The following is a 14,788-nucleotide window of genomic DNA, read 5'->3' as shown; positions in this document are numbered from 1 at the left end:
CACTTATATTCTCTATCGCATGTCTGGGTATTGCCCACAATGGTAACTTCTCGTTTAGTTTATACTTATACTTTTTCCAGACACGCAATAGAGCATTCCTTAATATATGACTTTTAAAAGTTTTATCCACTTTCTTATCATATAATAAATAAGCATGCCACCCGTAAACCAAATCATATCCCTCAATATTCAATATTCTTTCTTCTGTTAAATTCATCCAATCACTCATTGCTGATAGGACAGCTGCCTCATAATATAGTCTTAAGTTAGGCTTTTTGAGACCTCCTCTTTCACGTATATCCTGCATTATTTTTTGTTTTATTCTCGGTCTCTTCCCTGCCCAAACAAAATTATTAATACCCTTCTGCCATATCTTCAAATTCTCATCTTTTTTAAGTATTGGTATCATTTGAAAAAGAAACAAAAACTTAAGCAAAACATTCATTTTTACTGCTGCTATTCTTCCTAACAAGGATAATGTAATTTTTTCTAACTTTCCATCTCTCTCTGTATTTTTTGCCACAAAGGATCATAGTTATGCGTGAATAGTTTCGCATTTGATGTCATAATATAAACCCCCAAATACTTAACTTTTTTAACTATTTCAAATCCTGTTAATCTTTCTAATTCCTCTTTTTGATTTGTAGTCATGTTTTTAGTTATTATCTTCATTTTCCCTGCATTTATTTTAAATCCAGATACCTGTCCATATTGATTAATTATATCCATTAGACCTACAACCGACTGTAATGGTTGGGTTAAAGTAACAACCAAGTCGTCTGCGAATGCTCGTAATCTATAGTCATACTGCCTAATCTTAATTCCACTTATTTTGTCCGACCCACGTATCTTACTTAACAAAAATTCCAAAGTCAAGATAAACAATAATGGAGACAAAGGACATCCTTGTCTTGTTCCTTTTTCTATGTTAAAAGTATCTGTTAAACTACCATTAATTATTATTTGCGCTGTTTGTTTCTGATACATTTGTGAAATGTTCTCCAAACTGCATCTTTTCTATTATTTTCAATAAAAATTGCCAATTCAATCGATCAAATACTTTCTCTGCATCAAGAAATATCAGCACTGCAGGGATTTGGTTGTTCTTCCCCAAACACTCCAATAGGTTAACAACTTTCCTTACATTACTCTTCATTTGTCTACCATTTATAAAACCAGTTTGATCATTATGAATCATTTGTTGCATGACTGTCATTAACCTATTTGCTAATATTTTAGCAAAAATCTTGTAATCTGTATTTAAGAATGATATAGGCCTATAATTTTTTGGCTGAGTGTGGTCTTGCTCCTCCTTTGGAATCAGAGAAATAAAAGCTATCCTTCAGGATGGGGGTACATCTCCTCCAGATTGTATGTTAGTAAATAATTCTTTGAGTGGTCCCACCATTTCTAACTGCAAATGTTTATAATAAGCAGCTGTCAAACCATCTGTCCCAGAGGCTTTACCCACTTTCAACTGCTTAATTGCCAACATAATCTCCTCAGTGGTTATTGGTTGATTTAAACCCTCCCTTTGCTCTTTTGTAATTGTAGGAATATTCTCTTTCTGTAAATATCTATCTATTTCTGTACCTTGAATTTTATCACTAGCATACAACCTCATATAAAATTCTAAAAATGCTTTTTTAATCATATTTTGCTGATAAACCTCTTTACCTTTATATTCTATTTTCTCTATAGTCCGTGAGTTTTGTTTTTTCCTTAACAAATATGCTAACCACCTCCCTGGTTTATTAGCATTACAAAAAATATTATGTTTAGCATATTGCAAATTAGTTGCGACCTGATCTTCCATTAACATATTAAATTGCCCTCGCAATAAAATAATTTATTTGATTTTTATCTGCTGGATTCAATATCAAAGCTTGTTCTTTTTTTCTAATTTCCTCTTCTAAGTCCTTCCTTTTTTTTCCTGTTTGCGTCTATATTTATTATTCAAATATATCAAAATACCTCTCATATATGCTTTACTTGCATCCCAAACCATTTCCATAGATGTACCCTTATGCATATTTATAATAAAGAATTCTTTCATAAATTTTTTACATTCTTTTACATTTTCCTCATATCTAAACAGATTTTCATTTAACCTCCAAGACCTCTTAGATCCCCTTCCATACTCTAATTCCATCCAAACTGGACTATGATCCATTAAAACTCTTGGACAAATCTTCGTCTTCCTCACCCTGGAAAAGAGATCATTTGTAATTAATATAAAATCAATCCTGGAGAAAGATTGATGTCTATCAGAAAAAAAGGTAAAGTCTTTTTCTTTGGGGTTTCTCTCCCGCCAGATATCTCTCAGCTCCATATCCTCCATCATTTCAAAAAACGATTTTGGCAATCTGGCACGCGTTGAAATGTTCTGCAAGAGCCCCTTCTTATCTTTTTTAGTGTCCATAACTCCATTCCAATCACCCAATAAAATACATGATTTATAATCCCATTGTAGTAACTTGGAATGTAAAAGCTTATAAAATTTTTCCTGTTGTTGGTTCGGTGCGTAGACTCCAATTAAAAGTATTTTTTCTCCTTTTATTAAAAGTTCAATTGCTATAAATCTTCCTTGATCATCTGCTTCAATTAATTTGGCAATTAAGTCTTTTTTTAGGGATATAACTATACCATTCTTCTTCTCGGGAGCAGATGCAACAAAATGTATACCTAACCTTGCATTTATTAAGTACTTTTGATCTTTACTTCTAATATGAGTCTCTTGTAAACAAATTACATCATTTTTAAACTGTTTCAAATAATGAAATATTTTTCTCCTCTTTTGTGGTGAATTTAAGCCATTAACATTCCAGGTCAAAAATCTAGTTGCCATTCTTGGCCCCCTGAAGCATTTGGAGCATATGTTGGAAATCTCCATGCATTTTACTTTTTGGCCTTGCTCCTCCCTTCTGTTTTTGTAGTATCTTGAATCATTTGAAGCTGCTGCACTCTTAATTCTTCTTGATGCTTGGCTGCCGCTCGGGTCTGTCTTTGATCCTTAGGTTCTTCTATCTCCAAAGCTTGAACAGTAGTCGAAAATTGTATTAGTTCTTCTTGAATAATCAAGTCACCCTTTTGGGCCTCTGTCAACAATTCTTCTTTCTCCCCCTTTCTTGCCCCCTCTATTTCTGTCTTCCTTCTAGCTTCCTGGGGTTGTGGGCATCCAGCCTTTAATACATTGGTATAGAAATCTCTTGCCTTCCATACTGAATTGAGACGATATCTTTCTCCTGAATAATTCACCACTAGACCAGCTGGAACTTCCCATCTATACTGTATCTGACGGTTTCTCAGTTCTTCCACCAGAAAGGCATAATCCTTTCTGGCTCTCAACATTTTGGGGGGAATTTATTTCAATGTTAAAACCTCCTGCCCCTGCACTTGAAGTTTATTTTTAAAAGTGACTTGTAGGATTTCATTGAGTAGTCTCTTTGTTGTAAAATAAACTACAATGTCTCTTGGTAGATGTTTCTGTCTGGCCACCCATGAATTGACACGATAAATTTTGTCAATTTGCCATTCAAAATTTGCTTTTTGATCTCCCATTATCTGTGCAAATGCTTCTGAAAAGATCTCTCTCAAATTCTCTTGCTTATTTTCCTTGAGGCCTCTTATTTTCAGAGCAAATTCCATGTCTCTATATTGTATCATCACATCAGCCTCTGCTCTTTCCATCTTGTCCTGGACCTCCCCCATTTTATTTTCCAAGTTCTCATTAGACTGCTTAATTTCTTCCACTTTTTCATCTATTGCTTCAATATGTCCTGCCAATCCTTGTACTGCCATGATAATATCTTCTCTAATTTCTTGGTTTCATTTTTGAATAGTCTCTTTGACTTGAGCTATCTCTTCAGCAACCTCTCGAGTTTGCTCCTGAAACATTGAAGCAATTTTTTTTTTTTGTAACAGAGGCTTGTGTTTTGAGGGCTTCCTGCAACATTTCAAATGTTAATATTGTTGGTTCCATTGGAACAGAAAGAGATTGCAATCTGGACGTTTGAGCTGGCGAAGTCCCAGCACTTTTGGGGACAATAGCCTTAATTTGTTTTGAAGCCATTTTTAGTTTCCAATTTAAATTTAATCAGCTGCCAGAACGGTAAATCCACCAAATCCAGAAATCAATCTTTAAATAATATCAATCCTTTTTTAAAAAATCACTGCTGTAATCTTTGATCTTCTCCTTTTTTTTAAAGCACAAATCTCTAATTTTGAACAGGGGCTGCCAACACTAAAAAGAAACTTCCTTTTTAACTTTTGCTTTCACGCCCCATTAAAGCTCAATTGCCATCTTGGTTTCACTTTCTCCCCTTAATAAGTCAGAAGGAAGTAATACACATTTAGAGTTAAAGTTCAGTACTTGCAGATCTAATCTCTCCTGAATTGGCTCAGCCTGCTTCCGAATGATGTTTATTCCAAGCGTTGTTTGCAGGGGTGGTCGCGGCGTCTTCTGCTTAAAGCAGAAACGTCCCGGATCCGGAGCTCTGTCGGGCTTCCAGGAAGCTCTCACCCTTCGAGCCCCAGAATTGTTCCTGGGGCTTCTTGGGGAGCTCTACCTACGCCCATCTGCTCTCTTCCTCCCCTTTTCCCGGGGAGAAAGTTTCCAAGCCGCTAGGCAGCTGATTTGCGCTGTTCTAGTGGCTTAATGAGATTGCAGGGCTGGCGCTCAAAAGAGCATCCTCGGCGCCTGCGGTGCCACCAGAAGTTCACTGACTGTTGTCCTTATTCTCTTCCAGAGAAACATGAAACACTAGGCTAATGACAGGATTCAACAAACCAAATTTAATTCAATACTGTTGTGAACTCATTAGAGTTTTCTTCCAGGGCTCCCTATTCAAAGAGCTGCAGGAAAACTTTCAAATAGGTAGGAATGTAGGCCTCATATCTAGGACACCATCTCATACTTCTTCATCCTTCAGGCTGTTGTGGGTCTCAGCAAAGCTCTCAGGTGTTAACACTGCTATCAGATTCATTGCTTAAAGCACACTTTCATATTTCTGATATTCCACTGCAAAATGATTAAATTCTGGAAAGCAAGGCTACCTGTGACACTTCAGTGTGACAGCAACTTTGCTTCTGCACTGCAGCAGCAGGTGCCACTGCAGGGAGCTCAGTATGGTAGTGGTGGCAGCAACCCCTGCTGGAGTCCAGAAGAAAAGAACTTGTGAGGCAGTGGAGCAGGAGCTGCTCCACTACCGGCATTATTGCCACTTTTGGCGCTACCACTGCTATTGTCACAACTCTCCGCCTCCTGCCATTGCCCAAAGCTGACTCCTAAGCAGAGAGAGACCAATTTAGTACTTGGATGAGAAGACAATCAGGAAATCTCAAGTTTAGCCAAACTAAGAAATTGATAATAACAGCATGTGGCAAAAACTTATATTCTGCTTATATTAAGCAGTATATTGAAAACCCTAAAAAGTAATTGTATCACAATACTCATGGGGGACTTCAATGCAAAAGTGGGAGAAGGAAGTGATGCTCCTGTACTTGGAAACTTTGGCTTAGGAACCAGAAATGGTAGAGGTGACAGATTTATAGACTTCTACAAGCAATATATAAGCAATATGTGATGAATACTTTTTTCAAGTTACCAAAAAGATGCATTTACACTTGGAAATCACCGGCAGATACACGAAATAATATAGTAAGTAACCAAATTGACTATTTTACAATAAACAAAGGATTTAGAAACTCAGTAAAATCAGCAAAGACATACCCAGGCACAGATGTACCATCCGATCATAATTTACTACTTGCCGAAGTCCAGCTGAAACTAAAAAAGATGAAAAACCCGAATCCTCCTAAACCAAGAATTGACAGTGACTTAAACATGGAGAGAAGATAAAAGAACTAGAAATTCATTTAAGAGAAACCAACAACCTAAATTATTATTATTATTATTATTATTATTATTATTATTATTATTATTATTATTATTATTATTATTATTATTATTATTATTATTATTTATTGGTTAATCTTTAGTGAGATTCACAGCCTTTGAGGCTGGTTAATAGCTCAGCAGCTCGAGTCCTAACCAAGGACCTAGGAACTGTTAAGGTATCGTCGGAGGATGTAAGCTGTTCCGAGTAAGGTGGTTTTTCGTAGAGTCAAAATGTTCAAGTCCAGCAAATTTAGAATTTCTAAATAGTGGGGTAACCCTTTGGGTATTGCTCCGAGGGCTCCAATTACAATCGGGACAACACACGATTTCTTTTTCCACAGTCGCTCAACTTCAATTTGTAAGTCCCGGTACTTTGTGATTTTTTCTTGCTGCTTATCTTCAATTCGTGCATCACCAGGTATTGCAATGTCAATGAACCATACTTTTTTCTTTTCAACTATTGTTATGTCAGGTGTGTTGTGGACCAAGTGCCTGTCAGTCTGAATCCTAAAGTCCCACAAGATCTTGAGTTTCTCATTCTCTAAAACTTTCTCAACCTGATGTTCCCAGGGGTTTTTGCTGTACTCAAATCCAAACTTCTGGCACAATTTCCAGTGAATGATTTTAGCAACACGGTCATGGCGTTGTAGGTAGTCAGTTTGTGAAATTTTGCTGCACCCACTGATCAGGTGGTCGACTGTCTCATCTTTCTCATTGCAGAGGCGGCATTTGCTGTTGGTGGTAACATGTTGAATTTTTGCCTTCATACAGTTTGTGGCTAGGGCTTGTTCTTGAGCTGCCAAAATAAAGCTTTCAGTTTCTTTTTTCAGTACTCCTGATCTTAACCAGTTCCAAGTTAGTTTCTGGTCAGCTTTGCCTTCAATACTTTTCAAGTATTGGCCATGCAGAGCTTTGTGTTTCCAATTTTCAGCTCGCTGCTCAATTACTTCTTTCTTATATTCTGCTTTTGTTTTAGTTGTCTTTAAAAGGCCTCCATTATTTACTTCCTTAATCATTGGTTCTTCACTTTTCTGGATGTAATCATTCAAGCTGCATTTTTCTTCTTCCACAGTCTGCTTTACTTGTAGGAGTCCTCGACCACCCTCTGCTCTTGGTAAATATAATCGGTCAACATCACTTTTAGGGTGCAAGGCATGATTCATTGTCATAAGCTTCCTTGTTTTTCTGTCCAAATTGTCTAACTCCATCTGGGTCCAGTCAATTATTCCTGCAGAGTATCTAATCACAGGTATAGCCCAGGTATTTATGGCTTTTAGGATGTTTCCTCCACTCAATTTGGACATTAATATCTTACGAATTCGCCGAATGTACTTGGCTGAAGTTAATTCCTTGACTTTATTATGCATTAAGTCAGAGGCTTCTAAAATCCCCAAGTACTTGTAGCCTTCTTCTGATTTTATTGCCTTTATCATTTCTTCATTCTCTAGTTCTATTCCATCCTCTTTTATGATCTTGCCTGCTTTGGTTGCTATTGTTGCACATTTGTCAATTCCAAACTGCATACCAATGTCTTGGCTGAATTCTTTTGTGTTTTCAATTAATAAATTCAGTTCAGCTTTTGTTTTACCAAACAGCTTCAAATCATCCATGTACATCAAGTGCGAGATTTTCAGTCCTTTCTTTGCAAGTTCGTATCCACAGTTCATCTTCTTCAAAATGATTGGTAGCATTGAGAGTATAAAAAGTAGGGGTGAAAGGGAATGTCAGGTATGCTTCCTTCAGTATCCAGGAAAGAAAACCCCAAACTTAAGCATTTTGAAGAATCTGGTACTTTTACTGAATATGAAAAGATTAACATCCCAGTGAAAAGCTGGAAGTGATCAAAACGCGCGAAATGCATCTACTAAGCTTCTTCCCCCCCCTCGTGTTTATAGTTTCTCAGCCAATCTAAAGGTCTTCCAAAGGTCAGGTGGCAACACGTCTGGCAGCGTCATCCATCAGGAATGTCGAGACAGTTGGTCGGCCATCCCCTTCTGAAATCCAGTTTCGATTCCCACGAAGTCCCCTCCTACAAAGACAAACCCCCTCCTGCTCTCTTCCCCCCCTTTGCTCCATACCTAATCCCTCCCCGTTTCTTATGGCAGATAAAGCAGGAAAGCTGAGGCTGACATTCGGCCCCTCTTGCAGAAGAGACGTTAGTCCTAATTAAAAGGAAAAAGAGAAAGAGAAACAGAATATATACAATGATCAAGGTTTATCAGGGTATTTGGCATAGAACTGTTGTACTTTCTTGGGAGCTCGGACATCCCGTTTATTTACCCATTCAGCCTGAGATAGTGGAAAATGTTTCCAGGCAATCAGATATTGGACTTTACCATGGTGTTTTCTAGAGTCCAAGATTTCCTTAACCTCAAAATGTTGCTCCCCTTCTACGAGGATGGGAATTGGAGGGTTGCTATGATCAACCCTTAGGGGAGATGAGTGTTCAGGTTTCAATAAACTAACATGAAATACAGGATGTATCCGTCTCAAGGTTTTTGGTAATTCTAATTCAACTGTCACTGGATTTATCAGTCTGATCACACGGAATGGTCCTACATACTTAGGCCCCAGCTTTTTAGACCTCTGGGTGGTTTGTAAGTATTTGGTAGACAAATAGACTTTATCCCCCACTTTGTAAATGTGAGCTGGGGACCTTTTCTTATCGGCTTGTGCCTTATGAGCTCGGTGTGCCTCATCTAATGCCTTCCGAGTCACTGTCCAGGTGCTCCTTAATTGTTCTATCCAATCTATCAAAGAGGGATTTTGGGGATCATCTTGAGGTAACTCGGGAATGGGTACAAAATCCTGGCCCGATGCAACCTTAAAAGGGGTGAATCCGGTGCTACTATGCACAGAATTGTTATACGCCACTTCTGCAAATGGCAACAAGTCTACCCAATTGTCTTGTTGGTAATTCACGTAACATCTAAGGTATTGTTCGAGTACCCCATTGGTTCTTTCACAAGCACCATTTGTCTGAGGGTGGTGACTGGAACTCAACCCCTGTGCGGAGCCTATCAATCTTAAAAATTCTCTCCAGAAACTGGAAGTAAATTGCACACCCCTATCAGAAATTATTCTTTTCGGAGACCCATGTAGTCGGTAAATCTGCCGAATAAATAACTTTGCGAGGGTTTTTGCTGAAGGGATCTTTGAGCAAGGTATGAAATGTACTTGTTTAGAAAACAAATCAGTTACTACCCAAATGACAGTGCAGCCCTCACTGTCGGGTAAGTCCACCACAAAATCCATAGATATTTCCTTCCATGGGGCGTTCGGTCTAGCCACACTTTGCAGTAATCCAGGGGATTTTCCTGGAGGTCTTTTAGCCGAGGCACATACTGGACAGCTAGCCACATATGTCTGTATGTCCTTTTTTAGTGCAGGCCACCAAAACTGTCTCTTAACAAGATGTAAAGTTTTGACAAACGCAAAGTGTCCTGCGGCTTTGGCATCATGCGCATATTTCAATACGGTTGGTCTTAATGTGGTCGGAACATACAATTTCGATCCAACCCAACCTAGTCCATCGCGAAGTGTGCATTCATTCGAGTGGATTTTAAACCACTCGTCAGCTTTTAGTGCTTCTCGTAACTTTTCGAGTAAATCCCCTGAGAGTTCTGGATCGGTTTTACTCTGCGCTCTGGTAGTGACAGGTGTTGCCAATTGCGTTAAGGGGATCATTGGTTGAACCAGTTCCTTCTTTATGCTGTTGTACTGTGGCAATCTGGAAAGTGCGTCTGCCATGAAATTTTTTCCCCCAGGAAGGTAACGTAAAGTGAAATTGAAACGCTTGAAATGTTGGGCCCAGCGTGCCTGTTTGGGTGACAATTTGCGTGGTGTTTTTAATGCTTCTAGATTCTTATGGTCAGTCCACACCTCGAAAGGATGTTTTGCCCCTTCCAAAAATTGTCTCCATGTTAACAGCGCCCATCTAACTGCAAACGCTTCCTTCTCCCATATGGCCCATCTCCTTTCTGTTTCAGATAGTTTACGGGATGTGTAAGCACAGGGTTGTAATATTCCATTCTCATTCTTTTGCAAGAGTATCGCTCCTACGGCAACGTCGCTAGCATCCGCTTGTATTACAAAAGGTTGTTCTATGTCGGGGTGTTTGAGCACAGGTTCAGCTGCAAACAGCCGTTTCAGTTTTTCGAAAGCGGCCTGACAGTCCATAGTCCATTCTAGTGGTTTCGAGGGTTTGGGTTTTATTTCCCCTTTTGTTTTGAGCAAGTTTGTAATTGGCAGTGCGATTTTTGCGAAAGAGGGGATAAATTGTCTATAAAAGTTAGCAAACCCTAAGAAACTCTGTAACTGTTTACGGGTGCGTGGTGCGGCCCATTCCATTACTGCCCGGACCTTTTCCGGGTCCATCTCTATTCCCTCATGCGATATACGATATCCAAGATAGTCGATTTTGTCTTGATGGAATTCACATTTAGAAAGTTTGGCATAGAGTTCAGCTGCTCTGAGTTTATTCAAGACCGCTCGAACCAATCTTATATGGTCGGCCATGTTGTCAGAATAAATTAGAATATCGTCCAAATAGACCAACACCCCCTTATATAGATGCTCATGCAACACTTCGTTGATCAACTGCATGAATACGGCCGGGGCCCCCTGTAGTCCAAAAGGGAGTACTCTAAATTGGAAACACCCCAGTGGGCAATTAAATGCTGTCTTCCATTCATCTCCCTCTTTTATTCTCACTCGGTAGTATGCCTCTCTTAAATCAAGTTTGGTAAAAAAAATTTCCCTTTCCTAAATGGGCCAACATGTCCTTCATAAGTGGGAGGGGATAGACATTTTCCACGCAAATGGCGTTCATGTTTCTATAATCAACAACTAATCTGAAGGATCCATCTTTCTTTTCGCGGAACATTACTGGCGCTGCTACCTTGGGTTTGGCTCGTTCGATAAATCCCCGTTCTAAGTTTTTGTCAATAAAATTCCGCAATTCCTCCAATTCTCGAGGTGTCATGGGGTATATTTTTGGTTTGGGAAGCTTCACCCCTGGGAGTATTTCAATGGTGCAGTCAGTGGCCCTGTGGGGAGGCAGATTATCAGAAGCTTTTTCACTAAACACTTCCTTGAGGTCCCAATATTCCTTCGGAATTTTCTCTTCTCCCTCAATATAGTTAATGGCTACTGTGGCCCCTTCTGGTCTTATGTCGTCCCTTAGGGAGGGGCCTTTCCATGCCAGGGGCTACAATAAAGCTGAGCTTTTCTATATGATTCCCCAACTGTAGTTCGAGGGGTTCGGTCATAAAACTAGCTGGGGCCCCCCCTGCAATCGACCCATCTAATTGACAAAATGCAATGGGTCTTTTTAAAGTTTTCAGTCTCAGTCCCATTTCCTCCACTACTTTGGGGCTAATTATGCACCTAGTGCACCCCGAGTCCAACAGGGCTAACAATTGCGCGTGAGTTCCTGTGGAGGGCACCCTTACTTCTACGGGGATGAGTAAGGGTTCTTCCGTGTGACTCACCCGTTCATCGGTGTCCGAGTCGGAGTCTGTCTCGCTGTCGTCATCGTTGGTCGGAGTTCCCAACTCACGCTGGTTCCGGGGAGTGAACTCAACGACTTCTCCTTTCAGGGCGGTGCCGCGGGTTTTGGCGGGTATTTTATCACTTTTCTTTTGGCTGGCCCCGGTGGCTTTTGGCGGTGGTTTGGAGAAGCATTCGGCCGCCCGGTGACCCTCCTTCCCACATTTGAAACAGGTGAAGGGCTTTGACTTGGGTTTGAATTCGGTCTTCCCGCCAGTCATCTTGGCCGCCCCCTTACGGTAGAGAGAGGATGACTGGTCCCCCATCCGCTTTCCTCGGAGTTCGCTCCGTTTCAGCTCGATCTCCACATCCTCAGCTACTATGTACCATCTATCCAAATCATCGGGGACCCCCATGCTCCTGCAATCTCGATATATCTCATCATTCAATCCATCCTTGAAACTCTCCAAAAGCGCCATTTCTGACCAGCCTGTCATATAAGGTGCCAGTTCACGAAACTCTTGGATATACTCTGCCACCGGCCTCCGGCCCTGCTGAATGCTCTTCATTCTGAGTCTCGCCTTTCGTTCAGCTAAATGGTCTTCAAAACGTCTTCTAAGGGCCCTCATGAACTGGTTGTAATTTCTCAGCAGGAGGGAGTTGTTATTGTGGAGAACTACCATCCACTCAGCCGCCACTCCCTCTAGGGCATTCGCAACGCTTCTGACTTTAGCCGCATCCGTTTCGTAGTCCTCCCCCCAATCCTGCATGTGGTTCCACACTTGGGTCAGGAAAAATCCCAAGGTTTTAGGATTTCCATCAAACTTTCCAGGAAGGGGGGGGATTTTTGGCTTTTTACGTCTGCGGGGGGGGGCCTGCAGGGCTGGGGTTCTCTGGCCGGCTGCATCTCTTCCTCGAGATGCCGAAGCCTGGGATGTTCCCTCCTCAAACTCTTCCTCTCCCCCGCAGGCTGTCTCTTCTGCCTCCCCCCTGGGGTCTGCTTCCCCCTTCTCCACAGGAGTTTCAAAAGACTCACGGTTTTTTCTGCTTTCTTCCACATCACGGATAAGCTGCAAGGCTTGATCTATCATGAGACGTTCCTTCTGCTGTTGCATCCACACTGCCTCTCTTTTTCGGGGTCTGGAAGTCGTCACTCCCCGGGGATTCTCCCCCCAGTCCGGCAGTCTGCCCACACCTTTGGACCATCTAGCTTCCTCCGGTTCCAAACGGAGTTTTTCCAGCCATTCTGCAGTTTCTCTTTCCGACTGGAGGGCGGTTGAACTCGCTGCCCCCATCTTCCCTTCGTCATCACTCCCTCGATCTGACATACTTTGGATTTTCAGTCCCCTCGGGTTTTGTCCGGGATGACTGAGATGACTTCCAGCTTAATGTCAGGTATGCTTCCTTCAGTATCCAGGAAAGAAAACCCCAAACTTAAGCATTTTGAAGAATCTGGTACTTTTACTGAATATGAAAAGATTAACATCCCAGTGAAAAGCTGGAAGTGATCAAAAAGCGCAAAATGCATCTACTAAGCTTCTTCCCCCCCCTCGTGTTTATAGTTTCTCAGCCAATCTAAAGGTCTTCCAAAGGTCAGGTGGCAACACGTCTGGCAGCGTCATCCATCAGGAATGTCGAGACAGTTGGTCGGCCATCCCCTTCTGAAATCCAGTTTCGATTCCCACGAAGTCCCCTCCTACAAAGACAAACCCCCTCCTGCTCTCTTCCCCCCCTTTGCTCCATACCTAATCCCTCCCCGTTTCTTATGGCAGCTAAAGCAGGAAAGCTGAGGCTGACAGGGAATCGCCCTGGAAAATGCCTCGTTTAATTTCAACTTCACCCAGTTCTTCTTCATTAGCCATAAGTTTTGTTTTCCAGAGGTTCTTTAATATTATTATTATTATTATTATTATTATTATTATTATTTATTATTATTAATTGAATTTGTATACCGCCCTACTCCCGAAAGACTCAGGGCGGTGAACAGCCAAATAAAATACATATAATACAAATGTTAAAAAACCATTAAAATACAATTAAATAATTGGCCCGGAAAACAAAATTTAAAACACCCCAAATTCATAAGACAAATTTAAAATTTAAATTTTTTTAAAAATTTTTAAAAACAATTGAAAAGAGAGGTTAGGCCATAATGAAGATGTAGAAGTGAACTGGAATAAATTTAAAAATGCAATAGTAGAGGTAACAAACTCAAAACAAAGAGAGAGGTACCACAAGAAACAACAGTGGATAATGGATGAAATTCTTCATCTCATGGATGAAAGACACTCTTATAAAAATAAAACAAAGAAAAATACAATGAATTGCAGAAAACAATTAGAAGAAAAATTCTACTCGCAAAAGAAAAGTGGTTTGCAAAGAGATGCAAAGAAATAGAAGAGACAGAACATATTCATGATAATTTCAATTTACACAAAAAAGTGAAAGAATTAGCAGGTGTCTGCAAAAAGAAAACCAACAACTTAGTTGACAAGGAGGGGAAAATCATCTTGGATGAGGATGAAAAACTAAAAAGATGGAAGGAATATATTGAAGAACTTTTTGAGGACACTAGGTATGATATTGATATGTGAAGTATAACAACTGGACCAAACATCACTATGGGGGAGGTTGAACACACAATAAAAATAGCAAAAATAAGAAAAGCCACAGGACCTGATGATATCCCAGAAGAAAGTTTAAAATTGCTGGAAGACAATGGGAAGAAATTTTTACTGCAGCTCTTCAATTGAATATATGAAACAGGAAAGATACCAAATGATTGGCTAAAGTCAACCTTTGTGACAATCCCCAAAAAATAAATGCAAAGAAGTGTACCGAATACAGAACAATAAGCTTAATGAGTCATGCCCTGAAAATCTTCCTGAGAATAATTCACACAAGAATATACAACAAAATTGAGGAGTGTCTAAGTAACACACAATTTGGTTTCAGAAACAATCTTGGTACACAGGATGCCCTATTCAGCATTCAAATTCTTGTATAGCACTGTAGAGATGTCAGTCACAGTGTTTACATGTGCTTCATCGATTTTGAAAAAAAGTTTGGTAAAATAAGACACAGCAAGCTATTACAAATCCTGAAACAAGTGGGGCTAGATGACAAAGATATCCAAATCATAAAGAATCTATATTGGCATCAGGTAGCAAATGTGAGACTAGGCCAAAAATACTCAGATGATGCAGAAATACGAAGAGAGGTCAGACAGGGCTGTATTCTGTCTCCGCTGTTATTTAATATCTACTCTGAGTCAAATTTTCAACGAAGCACTGGAAAACATTGATGCTGGCCTCAAAGTAAATGGTGTTCAGATCAACAGTTTAAGATATGCTGATGATACAGTTCTGCTTGCCAGTAAGTATGAAGACCGTCAGCTCC

The 14,788-nt window shown here is 40.2% G+C and overlaps 1 protein-coding gene across 6 annotated transcripts in view; it reads left to right on the top strand.

The window, feature by feature from the left end:
* Positions 1–14,788, top strand: part of DRC11 (dynein regulatory complex subunit 11) — a 277,555-nt gene that overhangs the window by 116,517 nt on the left and 146,250 nt on the right. The gene's annotated exons all lie outside the window — the stretch shown is intronic.

The sequence above is a fragment of the Pantherophis guttatus genome, chromosome 1, assembly GCF_059756535.1.
Source record: "Pantherophis guttatus breed Tessera chromosome 1, ASM5975653v1, whole genome shotgun sequence".
Classification (NCBI taxonomy): domain Eukaryota; kingdom Metazoa; phylum Chordata; class Lepidosauria; order Squamata; family Colubridae; genus Pantherophis; species Pantherophis guttatus.
The sequence above is the reverse complement of the archived record's forward strand: the minus strand, read 5'-3'. Positions and strand labels throughout refer to the sequence as shown.